The following is a 19,328-nucleotide window of genomic DNA, read 5'->3' as shown; positions in this document are numbered from 1 at the left end:
GGAACGCCTCCATTGTTCTCGGCATTCCGCTGACATTTAAAAATGCTTCGGAACTCTTCCATTGTTCTCGGCATTCCGCTGACGTTTAAAAATGCTTCGGAACTCTTCCATTGTTCTCGGCATTCCGCTGACGTTTAAAAATGCTTCGGAACTCTTCCATTGTTCTCGGAATTCCGTTGACGTTTAAAAATGCGTCGGAACTCTTCCATTGTTCTCGGCATTCCGCTGACATTTAAAAATGCTTCGGAACTCTTCCATTGTTCTCGGAATTCCGCTGACGTTTAAAAATGCGTCGGAACACTTCCATTGTTCTGAGAATTCCGCTGACGTTTAAAAATGCATCAGAACTCTTCCATTGTTCTCGGCATTCCGCTGACGTTTAAAAATGCTTCGGAACTCTTCCATTGTTCTCGGAATTCCGCTGAAGATCAAAAATGCTTCGGAACTCTTCCTTTGTTCTCGGAATTCCGCTGACGTTTAAAAATGCGTCGGAACTCTTCCATCGTTCTCGGCATTCCGCTGACGTTTAAAAATGCTTCGGAACTCTTCCATTGTTCTCGGAATTCCGCTGAAGATCAAAAATACTTCGGAACTCTTCCTTTGTTCTCGGAATTCTGCTGATGTTTAAAAATGCTTCGGAACTCTTCCACTGTTCTCGGAATTCCGCTGAAGTTTAAAAATGCTTCGGAACTCTTCCATTGTTCTTGGAATTCTGCTGAAGTTTAAAAATGCTTCGGAACACTTCCATTGTTCTGAGAATTTCGCTGACGTTTAAAAATGCTTCGGAACGCCTCCATTGTTCTCGGCATTCCGCTGACATTTAAAAATGCTTCGGAACTCTTCCATTGTTCTCGGAATTCCGCTGATGTTTAAAAATGCTTCGGAACTCTTCCACTGTTCTCGGAATTCCGCTGAAGTTTAAAAATGCTTCGGAACTCTTCCATTCTTCTCGGAATTCTGCTGAAGTTTAAAAATGCTTCGTAACACTTCCATTGTTCTGAGAATTCTGGTGACATTTAAAAATGCTTTGGAACTCTTCCATTTTTCTCGGAATTCCGCTGAAGTTTAAAAATGCTTCGGAACTCTTCCATTGTTCTAGGAATTCCGCTGCAGTTTAAAAATGCATCAGAACTCTTCCATTGTTCTAGGAATTCCGCTTCAGTTTAAAAATGCTTCGGAACTCTTCCATTGTTCTCGGAATTCCGTTGAAGTTTAAAAATGCTTTGGAACTCTTCCATTGTTCTCGGAATTCCGCTGAAGTTAAAAATGCTTCGGAACTGTTCCATTGTTCTCGGAATTCCGCTGAAGATTAAAAATGCTTCGGAACTCTTCCATTGTTCTCAGAATTCCGCTGACGTTTAAAAATGCTTCGGAACTCTTCCATTGTTCTCGGAATTCCGCTGACGTTTAAAAATGCGTCAGAACTCTTCCATTGTTCTCGGCATTCCGCTGACCTTTAAAAATGCTTCGGAACTCTTCCATTGTTCTCGGAATTCCGCTGAAGATCAAAAATGCTTCGGAACTCTTCCTTTGTGCTCGGAATTCCGCTGATGTTTAAAAATGCTTCGGAACTCTTCCACTGTTCTCGGAATTCTGCTGAAGTTTAAAAATGCTTCGGAACTCTTCCATTTTTCTCGGCATTCCGCTGACGTTTAAAAATGCTTCGGAACTCTTCCATTGTTCTCGGAATTCCGCTGACGTTTAAAAATGCTTCGGAACTCTTCCATTTTTCTCGGCATTCCGCTGACGTTTAAAAATGCTTCGGAACTCTTCCATTGTTCTCGGAATTCCGTTGACGTTTAAAAATGCGTCGGAACTCTTCCATTGTTCTCGGCATTCCGCTGACATTTAAAAATGCTTCGGAACTCTTCCATTGTTCTCGGAATTCCGCTGACGTTTAAAAATGCGTCGGAACACTTCCATTGTTCTGAGAATTCCGCTGACGTTTAAAAATGCATCAGAACTCTTCCATTGTTCTCGGCATTCCGCTGACGTTTAAAAATGCTTCGGAACTCTTCCATTGTTCTCGGAATTCCGCTGAAGATCAAAAATGCTTCGGAACTCTTCCTTTGTTCTCGGAATTCCGCTGACGTTTAAAAATGCGTCGGAACTCTTCCATCGTTCTCGGCATTCCGCTGACGTTTAAAAATGCTTCGGAACTCTTCCATTGTTCTCGGAATTCCGCTGAAGATCAAAAATACTTCGGAACTCTTCCTTTGTTCTCGGAATTCTGCTGATGTTTAAAAATGCTTCGGAACTCTTCCACTGTTCTCGGAATTCCGCTGAAGTTTAAAAATGCTTCGGAACTCTTCCATTGTTCTTGGAATTCTGCTGAAGTTTAAAAATGCTTCGGAACACTTCCATTGTTCTGAGAATTTCGCTGACGTTTAAAAATGCTTCGGAACGCCTCCATTGTTCTCGGCATTCCGCTGACATTTAAAAATGCTTCGGAACTCTTCCATTGTTCTCGGCATTCCGCTGACGTTTAAAAATGCTTCGGAACTCTTCCATTGTTCTCGGCATTCCGCTGACGTTTAAAAATGCTTCGGAACTCTTCCATTGTTCTCGGAATTCCGTTGACGTTTAAAAATGCGTCGGAACTCTTCCATTGTTCTCGGCATTCCGCTGACATTTAAAAATGCTTCGGAACTCTTCCATTGTTCTCGGAATTCCGCTGACGTTTAAAAATGCGTCGGAACACTTCCATTGTTCTGAGAATTCCGCTGACGTTTAAAAATGCATCAGAACTCTTCCATTGTTCTCGGCATTCCGCTGACGTTTAAAAATGCTTCGGAACTCTTCCATTGTTCTCGGAATTCCGCTGAAGATCAAAAATGCTTCGGAACTCTTCCTTTGTTCTCGGAATTCCGCTGACGTTTAAAAATGCGTCGGAACTCTTCCATCGTTCTCGGCATTCCGCTGACGTTTAAAAATGCTTCGGAACTCTTCCATTGTTCTTGGAATTCTGCTGAAGTTTAAAAATGCTTCGGAACACTTCCATTGTTCTGAGAATTTCGCTGACGTTTAAAAATGCTTCGGAACGCCTCCATTGTTCTGAGAATTCTGCTGACATTTAAAAATGCTTTGGAACTCTTCCATTTTTCTCGGAATTCCGCTGAAGTTTAAAAATGCTTCGGAACTCTTCCATTGTTCTAGGAATTCCGCTGCAGTTTAAAAATGCATCAGAACTCTTCCATTGTTCTAGGAATTCCGCTTCAGTTTAAAAATGCTTCGGAACTCTTCCATTGTTCTCGGAATTCCGCTGACGTTTAAAAATGCGTCGGAACTCTTCCATTGTTCTCGGCATTCCGCTGACGTTTAAAAATGCTTCGGAACTCTTCCATTGTTCTCAGAATTCCGCTGAAGATCAAAAATGCTTCGGAACTCTTCCTTTGTTCTCGGAATTCCGCTGATGTTTAAAAATGCTTCGGAACTCTTCCACTGTTCTCGGAATTCCGCTGAAGTTTAAAAATGCTTCGGAACTCTTCCATTTTTCTCGGCATTCCGCTGACGTTTAAAAATGCTTCGGAACTCTTCCATTGTTCTCGGAATTCCGCTGACCTTTAAAAATGCGTCGGAACTCTTCCATTGCTCTCGAAATTCTGCTGAAGTTTAAAAATGCTTCGGAACTCTTCCATTGTTCTCGGAATTCCGCTGAAGATCAAAAATGCTTTGGAACTCTTCCTTTGTTCTCGGAATTCCGCTGATGTTTAAAAATGCTTTGGAACTCTTCCACTGTTCTCGGAATTCCGCTGAAGTTTAAAAATGCTTCGGAACTCTTCCACTGTTCTCGGAATTCTGCTGAAGTTTAAAAATGCTTCGGAACACTTCCATTGTTCTGAGAATTCCGCTGACGTTTAAAAACGCTTCGGAACGCCTCCATTGTTCTCGGAATTCTGCTAAAGTTTAAAAATGCTTCGGAACTCTTCCATTGTTCTCGGAATTCCGCTGAAGTTTAAAAATGCGTCGGAACTCTTCCATTGTTCTCGGCATTCCGCTGACGTTTAAAAATGCTTCGGAACTCTTCCATTGTTCTCGGAATTCCGCTGAAGATCAAAAATACTTCGGAACTCTTCCTTTGTTCTCGGAATTCTGCTGATGTTTAAAAATGCTTCGGAACTCTTCCACTGTTCTCGGAATTCCGCTGAAGTTTAAAAATGCTTCGGAACTCTTCCATTGTTCTTGGAATTCTGCTGAAGTTTAAAAATGCTTCGGAACACTTCCATTGTTCTGAGAATTTCGCTGACGTTTAAAAATGCTTCGGAACGCCTCCATTGTTCTCGGCATTCCGCTGACATTTAAAAATGCTTCGGAACTCTTCCATTGTTCTCGGAATTCCGCTGATGTTTAAAAATGCTTCGGAACTCTTCCACTGTTCTCGGAATTCCGCTGAAGTTTAAAAATGCTTCGGAACTCTTCCATTGTTCTAGGAATTCCGCTGCAGTTTAAAAATGCATCAGAACTCTTCCATTGTTCTAGGAATTCCGCTTCAGTTTAAAAATGCTTCGGAACTCTTCCATTGTTCTCGGAATTCCGTTGAAGTTTAAAAATGCTTTGGAACTCTTCCATTGTTCTCGGAATTCCGCTGAAGTTAAAAATGCTTCGGAACTGTTCCATTGTTCTCGGAATTCCGCTGAAGATTAAAAATGCTTCGGAACTCTTCCATTGTTCTCAGAATTCCGCTGACGTTTAAAAATGCTTCGGAACTCTTCCATTGTTCTCGGAATTCCGCTGAAGTTTAAAAATGCGTCGGAACTCTTCCATTGTTCTCGGCATTCCGCTGACGTTTAAAAATGCTTCGGAACTCTTCCATTGTTCTCGGAATTCCGCTGAAGATCAAAAATACTTCGGAACTCTTCCTTTGTTCTCGGAATTCTGCTGATGTTTAAAAATGCTTCGGAACTCTTCCACTGTTCTCGGAATTCCGCTGAAGTTTAAAAATGCTTCGGAACTCTTCCATTGTTCTTGGAATTCTGCTGAAGTTTAAAAATGCTTCGGAACACTTCCATTGTTCTGAGAATTTCGCTGACGTTTAAAAATGCTTCGGAACGCCTCCATTGTTCTCGGCATTCCGCTGACATTTAAAAATGCTTCGGAACTCTTCCATTGTTCTCGGAATTCCGCTGATGTTTAAAAATGCTTCGGAACTCTTCCACTGTTCTCGGAATTCCGCTGAAGTTTAAAAATGCTTCGGAACTCTTCCATTCTTCTCGGAATTCTGCTGAAGTTTAAAAATGCTTCGTAACACTTCCATTGTTCTGAGAATTCTGGTGACATTTAAAAATGCTTTGGAACTCTTCCATTTTTCTCGGAATTCCGCTGAAGTTTAAAAATGCTTCGGAACTCTTCCATTGTTCTAGGAATTCCGCTGCAGTTTAAAAATGCATCAGAACTCTTCCATTGTTCTAGGAATTCCGCTTCAGTTTAAAAATGCTTCGGAACTCTTCCATTGTTCTCGGAATTCCGTTGAAGTTTAAAAATGCTTTGGAACTCTTCCATTGTTCTCGGAATTCCGCTGAAGTTAAAAATGCTTCGGAACTGTTCCATTGTTCTCGGAATTCCGCTGAAGATTAAAAATGCTTCGGAACTCTTCCATTGTTCTCAGAATTCCGCTGACGTTTAAAAATGCTTCGGAACTCTTCCATTGTTCTCGGAATTCCGCTGACGTTTAAAAATGCGTCAGAACTCTTCCATTGTTCTCGGCATTCCGCTGACCTTTAAAAATGCTTCGGAACTCTTCCATTGTTCTCGGAATTCCGCTGAAGATCAAAAATGCTTCGGAACTCTTCCTTTGTTCTCGGAATTCCGCTGATGTTTAAAAATGCTTCGGAACTCTTCCACTGTTCTCGGAATTCTGCTGAAGTTTAAAAATGCTTCGGAACTCTTCCATTTTTCTCGGCATTCCGCTGACGTTTAAAAATGCTTCGGAACTCTTCCATTGTTCTCGGAATTCCGCTGACGTTTAAAAATGCTTCGGAACTCTTCCATTTTTCTCGGCATTCCGCTGACGTTTAAAAATGCTTCGGAACTCTTCCATTGTTCTCGGAATTCCGTTGACGTTTAAAAATGCGTCGGAACTCTTCCATTGTTCTCGGCATTCCGCTGACATTTAAAAATGCTTTGGAACTCTTCCATTGTTCTCGGAATTCCGCTGACGTTTAAAAATGCGTCGGAACACTTCCATTGTTCTGAGAATTCCGCTGACGTTTAAAAATGCATCAGAACTCTTCCATTGTTCTCGGCATTCCGCTGACGTTTAAAAATGCTTCGGAACTCTTCCATTGTTCTCGGCATTCCGCTGACGTTTAAAAATGCTTCGGAACTCTTCCATTGTTCTCGGCATTCCGCTGACGTTTAAAAATGCTTCGGAACTCTTCCATTGTTCTCGGAATTCCGTTGACGTTTAAAAATGCGTCGGAACTCTTCCATTGTTCTCGGCATTCCGCTGACATTTAAAAATGCTTCGGAACTCTTCCATTGTTCTCGGAATTCCGCTGACGTTTAAAAATGCGTCGGAACACTTCCATTGTTCTGAGAATTCCGCTGACGTTTAAAAATGCATCAGAACTCTTCCATTGTTCTCGGCATTCCGCTGACGTTTAAAAATGCTTCGGAACTCTTCCATTGTTCTCGGAATTCCGCTGAAGATCAAAAATGCTTCGGAACTCTTCCTTTGTTCTCGGAATTCCGCTGACGTTTAAAAATGCGTCGGAACTCTTCCATCGTTCTCGGCATTCCGCTGACGTTTAAAAATGCTTCGGAACTCTTCCATTGTTCTCGGAATTCCGCTGAAGATCAAAAATACTTCGGAACTCTTCCTTTGTTCTCGGAATTCTGCTGATGTTTAAAAATGCTTCGGAACTCTTCCACTGTTCTCGGAATTCCGCTGAAGTTTAAAAATGCTTCGGAACTCTTCCATTGTTCTTGGAATTCTGCTGAAGTTTAAAAATGCTTCGGAACACTTCCATTGTTCTGAGAATTTCGCTGACGTTTAAAAATGCTTCGGAACGCCTCCATTGTTCTCGGCATTCCGCTGACATTTAAAAATGCTTCGGAACTCTTCCATTGTTCTCGGAATTCCGCTGATGTTTAAAAATGCTTCGGAACTCTTCCACTGTTCTCGGAATTCCGCTGAAGTTTAAAAATGCTTCGGAACTCTTCCATTCTTCTCGGAATTCTGCTGAAGTTTAAAAATGCTTCGTAACACTTCCATTGTTCTGAGAATTCTGGTGACATTTAAAAATGCTTTGGAACTCTTCCATTTTTCTCGGAATTCCGCTGAAGTTTAAAAATGCTTCGGAACTCTTCCATTGTTCTAGGAATTCCGCTGCAGTTTAAAAATGCATCAGAACTCTTCCATTGTTCTAGGAATTCCGCTTCAGTTTAAAAATGCTTCGGAACTCTTCCATTGTTCTCGGAATTCCGTTGAAGTTTAAAAATGCTTTGGAACTCTTCCATTGTTCTCGGAATTCCGCTGAAGTTAAAAATGCTTCGGAACTGTTCCATTGTTCTCGGAATTCCGCTGAAGATTAAAAATGCTTCGGAACTCTTCCATTGTTCTCAGAATTCCGCTGACGTTTAAAAATGCTTCGGAACTCTTCCATTGTTCTCGGAATTCCGCTGACGTTTAAAAATGCGTCAGAACTCTTCCATTGTTCTCGGCATTCCGCTGACCTTTAAAAATGCTTCGGAACTCTTCCATTGTTCTCGGAATTCCGCTGAAGATCAAAAATGCTTCGGAACTCTTCCTTTGTGCTCGGAATTCCGCTGATGTTTAAAAATGCTTCGGAACTCTTCCACTGTTCTCGGAATTCTGCTGAAGTTTAAAAATGCTTCGGAACTCTTCCATTTTTCTCGGCATTCCGCTGACGTTTAAAAATGCTTCGGAACTCTTCCATTGTTCTCGGAATTCCGCTGACGTTTAAAAATGCTTCGGAACTCTTCCATTTTTCTCGGCATTCCGCTGACGTTTAAAAATGCTTCGGAACTCTTCCATTGTTCTCGGAATTCCGTTGACGTTTAAAAATGCGTCGGAACTCTTCCATTGTTCTCGGCATTCCGCTGACATTTAAAAATGCTTCGGAACTCTTCCATTGTTCTCGGAATTCCGCTGACGTTTAAAAATGCGTCGGAACACTTCCATTGTTCTGAGAATTCCGCTGACGTTTAAAAATGCATCAGAACTCTTCCATTGTTCTCGGCATTCCGCTGACGTTTAAAAATGCTTCGGAACTCTTCCATTGTTCTCGGAATTCCGCTGAAGATCAAAAATGCTTCGGAACTCTTCCTTTGTTCTCGGAATTCCGCTGACGTTTAAAAATGCGTCGGAACTCTTCCATCGTTCTCGGCATTCCGCTGACGTTTAAAAATGCTTCGGAACTCTTCCATTGTTCTCGGAATTCCGCTGAAGATCAAAAATACTTCGGAACTCTTCCTTTGTTCTCGGAATTCTGCTGATGTTTAAAAATGCTTCGGAACTCTTCCACTGTTCTCGGAATTCCGCTGAAGTTTAAAAATGCTTCGGAACTCTTCCATTGTTCTTGGAATTCTGCTGAAGTTTAAAAATGCTTCGGAACACTTCCATTGTTCTGAGAATTTCGCTGACGTTTAAAAATGCTTCGGAACGCCTCCATTGTTCTCGGCATTCCGCTGACATTTAAAAATGCTTCGGAACTCTTCCATTGTTCTCGGCATTCCGCTGACGTTTAAAAATGCTTCGGAACTCTTCCATTGTTCTCGGCATTCCGCTGACGTTTAAAAATGCTTCGGAACTCTTCCATTGTTCTCGGAATTCCGTTGACGTTTAAAAATGCGTCGGAACTCTTCCATTGTTCTCGGCATTCCGCTGACATTTAAAAATGCTTCGGAACTCTTCCATTGTTCTCGGAATTCCGCTGACGTTTAAAAATGCGTCGGAACACTTCCATTGTTCTGAGAATTCCGCTGACGTTTAAAAATGCATCAGAACTCTTCCATTGTTCTCGGCATTCCGCTGACGTTTAAAAATGCTTCGGAACTCTTCCATTGTTCTCGGAATTCCGCTGAAGATCAAAAATGCTTCGGAACTCTTCCTTTGTTCTCGGAATTCCGCTGACGTTTAAAAATGCGTCGGAACTCTTCCATCGTTCTCGGCATTCCGCTGACGTTTAAAAATGCTTCGGAACTCTTCCATTGTTCTCGGAATTCCGCTGAAGATCAAAAATACTTCGGAACTCTTCCTTTGTTCTCGGAATTCTGCTGATGTTTAAAAATGCTTCGGAACTCTTCCACTGTTCTCGGAATTCCGCTGAAGTTTAAAAATGCTTCGGAACTCTTCCATTGTTCTTGGAATTCTGCTGAAGTTTAAAAATGCTTCGGAACACTTCCATTGTTCTGAGAATTTCGCTGACGTTTAAAAATGCTTCGGAACGCCTCCATTGTTCTGAGAATTCTGCTGACATTTAAAAATGCTTTGGAACTCTTCCATTTTTCTCGGAATTCCGCTGAAGTTTAAAAATGCTTCGGAACTCTTCCATTGTTCTAGGAATTCCGCTGCAGTTTAAAAATGCATCAGAACTCTTCCATTGTTCTAGGAATTCCGCTTCAGTTTAAAAATGCTTCGGAACTCTTCCATTGTTCTCGGAATTCCGCTGACGTTTAAAAATGCGTCGGAACTCTTCCATTGTTCTCGGCATTCCGCTGACGTTTAAAAATGCTTCGGAACTCTTCCATTGTTCTCAGAATTCCGCTGAAGATCAAAAATGCTTCGGAACTCTTCCTTTGTTCTCGGAATTCCGCTGATGTTTAAAAATGCTTCGGAACTCTTCCACTGTTCTCGGAATTCCGCTGAAGTTTAAAAATGCTTCGGAACTCTTCCATTTTTCTCGGCATTCCGCTGACGTTTAAAAATGCTTCGGAACTCTTCCATTGTTCTCGGAATTCCGCTGACCTTTAAAAATGCGTCGGAACTCTTCCATTGCTCTCGAAATTCTGCTGAAGTTTAAAAATGCTTCGGAACTCTTCCATTGTTCTCGGAATTCCGCTGAAGATCAAAAATGCTTTGGAACTCTTCCTTTGTTCTCGGAATTCCGCTGATGTTTAAAAATGCTTCGGAACTCTTCCATTGTTCTCGGAATTCCGCTGAAGATCAAAAATGCTTCGGAACTCTTCCTTTGTTCTCGGAATTCCGCTGATGTTTAAAAATGCTTTGGAACTCTTCCACTGTTCTCGGAATTCCGCTGAAGTTTAAAAATGCTTCGGAACTCTTCCACTGTTCTCGGAATTCTGCTGAAGTTTAAAAATGCTTCGGAACACTTCCATTGTTCTGAGAATTCCGCTGACGTTTAAAAACGCTTCGGAACGCCTCCATTGTTCTCGGAATTCTGCTAAAGTTTAAAAATGCTTCGGAACTCTTCCATTGTTCTCGGAATTCCGCTGAAGTTTAAAAATGCGTCGGAACTCTTCCATTGTTCTCGGCATTCCGCTGACGTTTAAAAATGCTTCGGAACTCTTCCATTGTTCTCGGAATTCCGCTGAAGATCAAAAATACTTCGGAACTCTTCCTTTGTTCTCGGAATTCTGCTGATGTTTAAAAATGCTTCGGAACTCTTCCACTGTTCTCGGAATTCCGCTGAAGTTTAAAAATGCTTCGGAACTCTTCCATTGTTCTTGGAATTCTGCTGAAGTTTAAAAATGCTTCGGAACACTTCCATTGTTCTGAGAATTTCGCTGACGTTTAAAAATGCTTCGGAACGCCTCCATTGTTCTCGGCATTCCGCTGACATTTAAAAATGCTTCGGAACTCTTCCATTGTTCTCGGAATTCCGCTGATGTTTAAAAATGCTTCGGAACTCTTCCACTGTTCTCGGAATTCCGCTGAAGTTTAAAAATGCTTCGGAACTCTTCCATTCTTCTCGGAATTCTGCTGAAGTTTAAAAATGCTTCGTAACACTTCCATTGTTCTGAGAATTCTGGTGACATTTAAAAATGCTTTGGAACTCTTCCATTTTTCTCGGAATTCCGCTGAAGTTTAAAAATGCTTCGGAACTCTTCCATTGTTCTAGGAATTCCGCTGCAGTTTAAAAATGCATCAGAACTCTTCCATTGTTCTAGGAATTCCGCTTCAGTTTAAAAATGCTTCGGAACTCTTCCATTGTTCTCGGAATTCCGTTGAAGTTTAAAAATGCTTTGGAACTCTTCCATTGTTCTCGGAATTCCGCTGAAGTTAAAAATGCTTCGGAACTGTTCCATTGTTCTCGGAATTCCGCTGAAGATTAAAAATGCTTCGGAACTCTTCCATTGTTCTCAGAATTCCGCTGACGTTTAAAAATGCTTCGGAACTCTTCCATTGTTCTCGGAATTCCGCTGAAGTTTAAAAATGCGTCGGAACTCTTCCATTGTTCTCGGCATTCCGCTGACGTTTAAAAATGCTTCGGAACTCTTCCATTGTTCTCGGAATTCCGCTGAAGATCAAAAATACTTCGGAACTCTTCCTTTGTTCTCGGAATTCTGCTGATGTTTAAAAATGCTTCGGAACTCTTCCACTGTTCTCGGAATTCCGCTGAAGTTTAAAAATGCTTCGGAACTCTTCCATTGTTCTTGGAATTCTGCTGAAGTTTAAAAATGCTTCGGAACACTTCCATTGTTCTGAGAATTTCGCTGACGTTTAAAAATGCTTCGGAACTCTTCCATTGTTCTCGGAATTCCGTTGAAGTTTAAAAATGCTTTGGAACTCTTCCATTGTTCTCGGAATTCCGCTGAAGTTAAAAATGCTTCGGAACTGTTCCATTGTTCTCGGAATTCCGCTGAAGATTAAAAATGCTTCGGAACTCTTCCATTGTTCTCAGAATTCCGCTGACGTTTAAAAATGCTTCGGAACTCTTCCATTGTTCTCGGAATTCCGCTGACGTTTAAAAATGCGTCAGAACTCTTCCATTGTTCTCGGCATTCCGCTGACCTTTAAAAATGCTTCGGAACTCTTCCATTGTTCTCGGAATTCCGCTGAAGATCAAAAATGCTTCGGAACTCTTCCTTTGTTCTCGGAATTCCGCTGATGTTTAAAAATGCTTCGGAACTCTTCCACTGTTCTCGGAATTCTGCTGAAGTTTAAAAATGCTTCGGAACTCTTCCATTTTTCTCGGCATTCCGCTGACGTTTAAAAATGCTTCGGAACTCTTCCATTGTTCTCGGAATTCCGCTGACGTTTAAAAATGCTTCGGAACTCTTCCATTTTTCTCGGCATTCCGCTGACGTTTAAAAATGCTTCGGAACTCTTCCATTGTTCTCGGAATTCCGTTGACGTTTAAAAATGCGTCGGAACTCTTCCATTGTTCTCGGCATTCCGCTGACATTTAAAAATGCTTTGGAACTCTTCCATTGTTCTCGGAATTCCGCTGACGTTTAAAAATGCGTCGGAACACTTCCATTGTTCTGAGAATTCCGCTGACGTTTAAAAATGCATCAGAACTCTTCCATTGTTCTCGGCATTCCGCTGACGTTTAAAAATGCTTCGGAACTCTTCCATTGTTCTCGGAATTCCGCTGAAGATCAAAAATGCTTCGGAACTCTTCCTTTGTTCTCGGAATTCCGCTGACGTTTAAAAATGCGTCGGAACTCTTCCATCGTTCTCGGCATTCCGCTGACGTTTAAAAATGCTTCGGAACTCTTCCATTGTTCTCGGAATTCCGCTGAAGATCAAAAATACTTCGGAACTCTTCCTTTGTTCTCGGAATTCTGCTGATGTTTAAAAATGCTTCGGAACTCTTCCACTGTTCTCGGAATTCCGCTGAAGTTTAAAAATGCTTCGGAACTCTTCCATTGTTCTTGGAATTCTGCTGAAGTTTAAAAATGCTTCGGAACACTTCCATTGTTCTGAGAATTTCGCTGACGTTTAAAAATGCTTCGGAACGCCTCCATTGTTCTCGGCATTCCGCTGACATTTAAAAATGCTTCGGAACTCTTCCATTGTTCTCGGCATTCCGCTGACGTTTAAAAATGCTTCGGAACTCTTCCATTGTTCTCGGCATTCCGCTGACGTTTAAAAATGCTTCGGAACTCTTCCATTGTTCTCGGAATTCCGTTGACGTTTAAAAATGCGTCGGAACTCTTCCATTGTTCTCGGCATTCCGCTGACATTTAAAAATGCTTCGGAACTCTTCCATTGTTCTCGGAATTCCGCTGACGTTTAAAAATGCGTCGGAACACTTCCATTGTTCTGAGAATTCCGCTGACGTTTAAAAATGCATCAGAACTCTTCCATTGTTCTCGGCATTCCGCTGACGTTTAAAAATGCTTCGGAACTCTTCCATTGTTCTCGGAATTCCGCTGAAGATCAAAAATGCTTCGGAACTCTTCCTTTGTTCTCGGAATTCCGCTGACGTTTAAAAATGCGTCGGAACTCTTCCATCGTTCTCGGCATTCCGCTGACGTTTAAAAATGCTTCGGAACTCTTCCATTGTTCTCGGAATTCCGCTGAAGATCAAAAATACTTCGGAACTCTTCCTTTGTTCTCGGAATTCTGCTGATGTTTAAAAATGCTTCGGAACTCTTCCACTGTTCTCGGAATTCCGCTGAAGTTTAAAAATGCTTCGGAACTCTTCCATTGTTCTTGGAATTCTGCTGAAGTTTAAAAATGCTTCGGAACACTTCCATTGTTCTGAGAATTTCGCTGACGTTTAAAAATGCTTCGGAACGCCTCCATTGTTCTGAGAATTCTGCTGACATTTAAAAATGCTTTGGAACTCTTCCATTTTTCTCGGAATTCCGCTGAAGTTTAAAAATGCTTCGGAACTCTTCCATTGTTCTAGGAATTCCGCTGCAGTTTAAAAATGCATCAGAACTCTTCCATTGTTCTAGGAATTCCGCTTCAGTTTAAAAATGCTTCGGAACTCTTCCATTGTTCTCGGAATTCCGCTGACGGTTAAAAATGCGTCGGAACTCTTCCATTGTTCTCGGCATTCTGCTGACGTTTAAAAATGCTTCGGAACTCTTCCATTGTTCTCAGAATTCCGCTGAAGATCAAAAATGCTTCGGAACTCTTCCTTTGTTCTCGGAATTCCGCTGATGTTTAAAAATGCTTCGGAACTCTTCCACTGTTCTCGGAATTCCGCTGAAGTTTAAAAATGCTTCGGAACTCTTCCATTTTTCTCGGCATTCCGCTGACGTTTAAAAATGCTTCGGAACTCTTCCATTGTTCTCGGAATTCCGCTGACCTTTAAAAATGCGTCGGAACTCTTCCATTGCTCTCGAAATTCTGCTGAAGTTTAAAAATGCTTCGGAACTCTTCCATTGTTCTCGGAATTCCGCTGAAGATCAAAAATGCTTCGGAACTCTTCCTTTGTTCTCGGAATTCCGCTGATGTTTAAAAATGCTTCGGAACTCTTCCATTGTTCTCGGAATTCCGCTGAAGATCAAAAATGCTTCGGAACTCTTCCTTTGTTCTCGGAATTCCGCTGATGTTTAAAAATGCTTTGGAACTCTTCCACTGTTCTCGGAATTCCGCTGAAGTTTAAAAATGCTTCGGAACTCTTCCACTGTTCTCGGAATTCTGCTGAAGTTTAAAAATGCTTCGGAACACTTCCATTGTTCTGAGAATTCCGCTGACGTTTAAAAACGCTTCGGAACGCCTCCATTGTTCTCGGAATTCTGCTAAAGTTTAAAAATGCTTCGGAACTCTTCCATTGTTCTCGGAATTCCGCTGAAGTTTAAAAATGCGTCGGAACTCTTCCATTGTTCTCGGCATTCCGCTGACGTTTAAAAATGCTTCGGAACTCTTCCATTGTTCTCAGAATTCCGCTGAAGATCAAAAATGCTTCGGAACTCTTCCTTTGTTCTCGGAATTCCGCTGATGTTTAAAAATGCTTCGGAACTCTTCCACTGTTCTCGGAATTCCGCTGAAGTTTAAAAATGCTTCGGAACTCTTCCATTTTTCTCGGCATTCCGCTGACGTTTAAAAATGCTTCGGAACTCTTCCATTGTTCTCGGAATTCCGTTGACGTTTAAAAATGCGTCGGAACTCTTCCATTGTTCTCGGCATTCCGCTGACATTTAAAAATGCTTCGGAACTCTTCCATTGTTCTCGGAATTCCGCTGACGTTTAAAAATGCTTCGGAACTCTTCCACTGTTCTCGGAATTCTGCTGAAGTTTAAAAATGCTTCGGAACACTTCCATTGTTCTGAGAATTCCGCTGACGTTTAAAAACGCTTCGGAACGCCTCCATTGTTCTCGGAATTCTGCTAAAGTTTAAAAATGCTTCGGAACTCTTCCATTGTTCTCGGAATTCCGCTGAAGTTTAAAAATGCGTCGGAACTCTTCCATTGTTCTCGGCATTCCGCTGACGTTTAAAAATGCTTCGGAACTCTTCCATTGTTCTCAGAATTCCGCTGAAGATCAAAAATGCTTCGGAACTCTTCCTTTGTTCTCGGAATTCCGCTGATGTTTAAAAATGCTTCGGAACTCTTCCACTGTTCTCGGAATTCCGCTGAAGTTTAAAAATGCTTCGGAACTCTTTCATTTTTCTCGGCATTCCGCTGACGTTTAAAAATGCTTCGGAACTCTTCCATTCTTCTCGGAATTCTGCTGAAGTTTAAAAATGCTTCGTAACACTTCCATTGTTCTGAGAATTCTGGTGACATTTAAAAATGCTTTGGAACTCTTCCATTTTTCTCGGAATTCCGCTGAAGTTTAAAAATGCTTCGGAACTCTTCCATTGTTCTAGGAATTCCGCTGCAGTTTAAAAATGCATCAGAACTCTTCCATTGTTCTAGGAATTCCGCTTCAGTTTAAAAATGCTTCGGAACTCTTCCATTGTTCTCGGAATTCCGTTGAAGTTTAAAAATGCTTTGGAACTCTTCCATTGTTCTCGGAATTCCGCTGAAGTTAAAAATGCTTCGGAACTGTTCCATTGTTCTCGGAATTCCGCTGAAGATTAAAAATGCTTCGGAACTCTTCCATTGTTCTCAGAATTCCGCTGACGTTTAAAAATGCTTCGGAACTCTTCCATTGTTCTCGGAATTCCGCTGAAGTTTAAAAATGCGTCGGAACTCTTCCATTGTTCTCGGCATTCCGCTGACGTTTAAAAATGCTTCGGAACTCTTCCATTGTTCTCGGAATTCCGCTGAAGATCAAAAATACTTCGGAACTCTTCCTTTGTTCTCGGAATTCTGCTGATGTTTAAAAATGCTTCGGAACTCTTCCACTGTTCTCGGAATTCCGCTGAAGTTTAAAAATGCTTCGGAACTCTTCCATTGTTCTTGGAATTCTGCTGAAGTTTAAAAATGCTTCGGAACACTTCCATTGTTCTGAGAATTTCGCTGACGTTTAAAAATGCTTCGGAACGCCTCCATTGTTCTCGGCATTCCGCTGACATTTAAAAATGCTTCGGAACTCTTCCATTGTTCTCGGAATTCCGCTGATGTTTAAAAATGCTTCGGAACTCTTCCACTGTTCTCGGAATTCCGCTGAAGTTTAAAAATGCTTCGGAACTCTTCCATTCTTCTCGGAATTCTGCTGAAGTTTAAAAATGCTTCGTAACACTTCCATTGTTCTGAGAATTCTGGTGACATTTAAAAATGCTTTGGAACTCTTCCATTTTTCTCGGAATTCCGCTGAAGTTTAAAAATGCTTCGGAACTCTTCCATTGTTCTAGGAATTCCGCTGCAGTTTAAAAATGCATCAGAACTCTTCCATTGTTCTAGGAATTCCGCTTCAGTTTAAAAATGCTTCGGAACTCTTCCATTGTTCTCGGAATTCCGTTGAAGTTTAAAAATGCTTTGGAACTCTTCCATTGTTCTCGGAATTCCGCTGAAGTTAAAAATGCTTCGGAACTGTTCCATTGTTCTCGGAATTCCGCTGAAGATTAAAAATGCTTCGGAACTCTTCCATTGTTCTCAGAATTCCGCTGACGTTTAAAAATGCTTCGGAACTCTTCCATTGTTCTCGGAATTCCGCTGACGTTTAAAAATGCGTCAGAACTCTTCCATTGTTCTCGGCATTCCGCTGACCTTTAAAAATGCTTCGGAACTCTTCCATTGTTCTCGGAATTCCGCTGAAGATCAAAAATGCTTCGGAACTCTTCCTTTGTTCTCGGAATTCCGCTGATGTTTAAAAATGCTTCGGAACTCTTCCACTGTTCTCGGAATTCTGCTGAAGTTTAAAAATGCTTCGGAACTCTTCCATTTTTCTCGGCATTCCGCTGACGTTTAAAAATGCTTCGGAACTCTTCCATTGTTCTCGGAATTCCGCTGACGTTTAAAAATGCTTCGGAACTCTTCCATTTTTCTCGGCATTCCGCTGACGTTTAAAAATGCTTCGGAACTCTTCCATTGTTCTCGGAATTCCGTTGACGTTTAAAAATGCGTCGGAACTCTTCCATTGTTCTCGGCATTCCGCTGACATTTAAAAATGCTTCGGAACTCTTCCATTGTTCTCGGAATTCCGCTGACGTTTAAAAATGCGTCGGAACACTTCCATTGTTCTGAGAATTCCGCTGACGTTTAAAAATGCATCAGAACTCTTCCATTGTTCTCGGCATTCCGCTGACGTTTAAAAATGCTTCGGAACTCTTCCATTGTTCTCGGAATTCCGCTGAAGATCAAAAATGCTTCGGAACTCTTCCTTTGTTCTCGGAATTCCGCTGACGTTTAAAAATGCGTCGGAACTCTTCCATCGTTCTCGGCATTCCGCTGACGTTTAAAAATGCTTCGGAACTCTTCCATTGTTCTCGGAATTCCGCTGAAGATCAAAAATACTTCGGAACTCTTCCTTTGTTCTCGGAATTCTGCTGATGTTTAAAAATGCTTCGGAACTCTTCCACTGTTCTCGGAATTCCGCTGAAGTTTAAAAATGCTTCGGAACTCTTCCATTGTTCTTGGAATTCTGCTGAAGTTTAAAAATGCTTCGGAACACTTCCATTGTTCTGAGAATTTCGCTGACGTTTAAAAATGCTTCGGAACGCCTCCATTGTTCTCGGCATTCCGCTGACATTTAAAAATGCTTCGGAACTCTTCCATTGTTCTCGGCATTCCGCTGACGTTTAAAAATGCTTCGGAACTCTTCCATTGTTCTCGGCATTCCGCTGACGTTTAAAAATGCTTCGGAACTCTTCCATTGTTCTCGGAATTCCGTTGACGTTTAAAAATGCGTCGGAACTCTTCCATTGTTCTCGGCATTCCGCTGACATTTAAAAATGCTTCGGAACTCTTCCATTGTTCTCGGAATTCCGCTGACGTTTAAAAATGCGTCGGAACACTTCCATTGTTCTGAGAATTCCGCTGACGTTTAAAAATGCATCAGAACTCTTCCATTGTTCTCGGCATTCCGCTGACGTTTAAAAATGCTTCGGAACTCTTCCATTGTTCTCGGAATTCCGCTGAAGATCAAAAATGCTTCGGAACTCTTCCTTTGTTCTCGGAATTCCGCTGACGTTTAAAAATGCGTCGGAACTCTTCCATCGTTCTCGGCATTCCGCTGACGTTTAAAAATGCTTCGGAACTCTTCCATTGTTCTCGGAATTCCGCTGAAGATCAAAAATACTTCGGAACTCTTCCTTTGTTCTCGGAATTCTGCTGATGTTTAAAAATGCTTCGGAACTCTTCCACTGTTCTCGGAATTCCGCTGAAGTTTAAAAATGCTTCGGAACTCTTCCATTGTTCTTGGAATTCTGCTGAAGTTTAAAAATGCTTCGGAACACTTCCATTGTTCTGAGAATTTCGCTGACGTTTAAAAATGCTTCGGAACGCCTCCATTGTTCTGAGAATTCTGCTGACATTTAAAAATGCTTTGGAACTCTTCCATTTTTCTCGGAATTCCGCTGAAGTTTAAAAATGCTTCGGAACTCTTCCATTGTTCTAGGAATTCCGCTGCAGTTTAAAAATGCATCAGAACTCTTCCATTGTTCTAGGAATTCCGCTTCAGTTTAAAAATGCTTCGGAACTCTTCCATTGTTCTCGGAATTCCGCTGACGGTTAAAAATGCGTCGGAACTCTTCCATTGTTCTCGGCATTCTGCTGACGTTTAAAAATGCTTCGGAACTCTTCCATTGTTCTCAGAATTCCGCTGAAGATCAAAAATGCTTCGGAACTCTTCCTTTGTTCTCGGAATTCCGCTGATGTTTAAAAATGCTTCGGAACTCTTCCACTGTTCTCGGAATTCCGCTGAAGTTTAAAAATGCTTCGGAACTCTTCCATTTTTCTCGGCATTCCGCTGACGTTTAAAAATGCTTCGGAACTCTTCCATTGTTCTCGGAATTCCGCTGACCTTTAAAAATGCGTCGGAACTCTTCCATTGCTCTCGAAATTCTGCTGAAGTTTAAAAATGCTTCGGAACTCTTCCATTGTTCTCGGAATTCCGC

The sequence above is a fragment of the Phyllobates terribilis genome, unplaced genomic scaffold (genome assembly GCF_046119375.1).
Source record: "Phyllobates terribilis strain yellow unplaced genomic scaffold, ASM4611937v1 Scaffold_2__4_contigs__length_985480577, whole genome shotgun sequence".
Taxonomy (NCBI): domain Eukaryota; kingdom Metazoa; phylum Chordata; class Amphibia; order Anura; family Dendrobatidae; genus Phyllobates; species Phyllobates terribilis.
Note: the sequence above shows the minus strand (reverse complement) of the source record.